This window comes from Nuphar pumila, chromosome 2 (genome assembly GCF_984573655.1).
Source record: "Nuphar pumila chromosome 2, dmNupPumi1.hap1.1, whole genome shotgun sequence".
NCBI lineage: Eukaryota > Viridiplantae > Streptophyta > Magnoliopsida > Nymphaeales > Nymphaeaceae > Nuphar > Nuphar pumila.
Window position 1 is genome coordinate 6,658,095 of NC_143250.1, and position 3,923 is coordinate 6,662,017.

A 3,923-nucleotide genomic window follows, 5' to 3' on the forward strand; every position below is an offset into this window, starting at 1 on the left:
CCGACCTCTTTTAACTAATATATTTTCCCATTTCTCCAACCTTCTAACTGGAGCATCATTAGGCCTTCGCCGAATATGTCCAAACCACCGTAAACGATTCTCTCGCATCTTATTTTCAATGGGTGCAACACCTACCTTCTTACGTATCTCTTCGTTCCGAATCTTATCTTTTATTGTATTTCCACACATCCATCTAAGCATCCGCATCTCAGCTACACTGTAAGCTTCTTAATTACCTAAAATCCTTATATCATTTTATTGTGCACTTTGTTACAATATCATTTGCGAACACTATGCATTCCATATCGAAAAAGGGAAAGAAATGTACGAGTGTGACACCACACTACGTGCATCTACGGTTATTATTCTTTATGTAGACACATGCCTTACACTTATTTTATTTGAAAGCATTCGGTAAGGTATCATTTGCAAGCACTTAGCGTTGTATACAAAAGCGGACACATGCACAAAAGGGTGAATCCCCACTACTCATAACAACGGGTTTATTGTTTCTTTATGCATACATAACGATATTTGTATAAGTTCGCTTTGGACAATCGCACTCTCCTCATCCAAGTCATGACGAGTCAAATGTATGAATTTTATCGGGGCAATTGAAAACCGCACTCTATGCTCACGTGCAGTCCAAAAAGTTGCAACCCACTAACAAGGCTGGATAATCATACATGAAGCGGTTCCCATGGTTCAGGAAACCCACAAAGTAGGTGCGGGTCTGTTCCAGACCCCACTCACTTGCTCGACGATGCATGGTGCCATGGGGCACCAAACAAGACAAGACCGATATGGCAGCCCTGCTGAACGAAAAGGGAATGATAGCAAGCCCAGTTGCAGGGCAACTACAATTAGTTGTTGGGCGGGAGTCTATCCAAAACAGACCCACCAACTACCCGCCACTCGGTGCCATGGGGCACCACGCTCACACAGTAGGCCCAATTTGGGTGGCACTGCTGAACCGAAAAAAAGAAGACAGCAGGCTATGTTGCAACGACGCCAACATGATCCTGTTGCAAGGGCCGATCCACCTGGACCGAGTAGGTCTGGTCCAGTGAAAGACCACGGGCATGGGTCTCGACAATGAAGGGCAGGTCTGGACTGACTAGTCCAGACCCACACCGGGATGGTTCATACAAGAGCGAGGTCTGGACTGGGCGTCCAGACCGAGTGTGGCTCAGCCACCCAGAACAACCCAGGTCTGGACCGATTGGTCCAAACCTCTAAATGGGCGTGCTCAACCCTGAGCAAGGTCTGGACCGAGTGTCCAGACCCCACATGTGGCCCAGCCACCACCAAACGGAGGGGCACAGGCCTACTGCCTGCACCCAGCTGCAACCTATCTGCTGCAATAGTTGCAGCGGGTCCAAAGGGCTCCAACCTTGGCTGGAAAAAGGAAGAAGTGCCCTTAACCGAACCCGGTTTGGCTAAGGGCCTCTGACAGGTCTGGACCAGATTCGGTCCAGACCATGTCAGGCCAACGGGAGCCAGACCCATAGAAACCCGAGTTGGTGGGTTCGGCTATGGGTCACGCTGAATCAAAAGAGGAAAGAGGCAAGCGCCCAGGCTGACACGATGGTGGTCGGCCTGGTGCCACCCCACTGCTGGACACAACCAGCGGTTTGTACTAGCCCCAACCGAACTAAAAGGGACCATGACGTCCCTGGCCAGACATAAACAAAAGGAAAAAGAAGAAGAAGATGGTACTGGACCATCCTGGCTCGACCGAGACTAGCCCAGGTTGACCCCATCCGAACCCAAGAAGGGCTGGTTGACTGGGTAAGGGGGTGCTGGGCATAGGGCCGGTCTGTGGTCTCCTTGCCAAACAAACAATACCTTGGCAGAACCTTAGCTATCACGATTCAAGCCAACAAAGAGAAATATTATCGTAAAAGCAAGCAAGAAAAATTCTGAAATAAGCTTAGGCCATCAACCGACTACAATGCATAAGGAAAAATGCATGCAAGCATGCTCAACGAAACCCACAACATGGATATGGGAAGCGGTGTCTCACCTTCGAGGCTTTCAAATAAGGAAGAGGAGCTTCAACCAAAGTGGTGCTTAGCACCCACACCAAACCCTCTTACACGACTTGGAGAAGAAGAGAATGTGAGAGAGGGAGAGAGAGAGAGAGTGAAGGGAAGAGAGAGAAGGAAAATCACCCATATGGGCTTTCCTTCTTTCTTCTAGGTATAAGTACCTAGGGTTTGAAAATGTAGGGTTGGGATGAAAGTAGAGGAGATGGAGGACTGGGGTGCTCCACGCCCCTCCATGGCCGCCCACAAGGCCAATAGAAATCTTCTTTTTGAAATCTTTGAAACTCTTTTCAAAAATGCCACTCAAAAGGGTTTTGAAAAGCCATTAAAATTTTGAGAAATTAAAAGGGGAGCCCCAAGGCTGCCACCCTTTCCAGCCAACCGTTTTTCATTATTTGAAAAGCTTTAAAGGAATTACCAAAAGGCCATGGGGCGTAGCCCCATGCCTTCCTTCTCTTGGAAACATGCCCCTCATGATGAGCTTTAAGCCTTATCATGAGGCCTTGAATCAAGGGTTTGGCCAATCGTGGCCCTCCCTTTTCAAGCAAAGCATCCTTTTACAAGGATGCCACCACCCAGCTGGTCAACCATTGACCAACTGGTCCTCATGGCCACAGATGTCCACATGGGAGGTCGCCCAATGGGTCTGGGCTATCCAAATCCAAAAATGCCAATTAATTATTATAAATACAAATGCTCATTTAATGCTTTTAAAATAGAATTCGACTTCAACAAATCATATACTCATTTTCACAATCTTAATTGACATGAAATGTTTAAAGCTCCTTAAAGAAATTTCCCTTCGTTTGCGAGAATTACACTCGTTACGACTCGCGTACCATCGTTAAGCAATTCTCGTAATTCACATGCACTGACGGGGGTTTTTCGTCGTATAGGTCCCAAGTTTGGGGTCAAACTATACAAATATATTATGAATTTACCCTTAAATTTTCAGAAATTAATTCGTCCAGAATTGGGCTCTTCTTACTCATATACTGCACTTACGCGATTTCGGGTCTCGCGCGTAATGAACTGAAACACAAAGCATAATCAAATTGTTGCTAATTTTGTGCTACAATTATAAGCATACGAAAGTATACCCTTCAACTCTATGCAAACAGTGAATTTCTCAGAAAAAATTATGGGTCTTACATCCTACCCTCCTTAAAAAGGATTGCGTCCGCGAAATCACAAAACACCAAACAACGACAAAATGGTCAGATCTCATTTGACGGTGACTAATCGGCAACAACTAAGTCTCTTGCAGACTTCCTCAGACAAAACTTGGCAATATGCTCTGGTTGTCAACACTTGAAACACTTGCCATCATAGAGAGGACAAGCTCCAAAAGCATGATCTTCGTAGCATCGTCTACACTTTCGCTGGACATTTGATCGCTGGGATTGCCTTTGCTGGCGGTTCCGATGTACTTTCTGACGCTTCCGCTCTCTAGTAGGTGGCGAGGACTCCGTCCTACTAGGATTCTTCTTACTCGTAATCGCAAAAATCTTAGTCTGCTGCTCAGCTTGGTCTTCATCCAATAGAGTAGCTACCTCAATAGCCTCTTCGAGCAATTTTGGCCCGCTAGTGAACACTTTGGTTCTCAGAGTAGGCCTCAAACCACGAGCGAACTTCATTGCTCGTTCTTTTTCCGTAACGTAATCATTTGGACAATATCGTTTCAAACAACGAAACTTCGTAATATAGTCAGACAGGGTCGTCGTTCCCTATTGCAGATCCAGAAATCCCTGCATCTTCTTACTTCGTTCATGCCTAGAAAAATATGCGGAGTTAAAAACTTCAACAAATTCATCCCACGTAACATTCGTGTCTTTGAATCTAACTGATAAGATCATGTCCCACCACTTCTCAGCA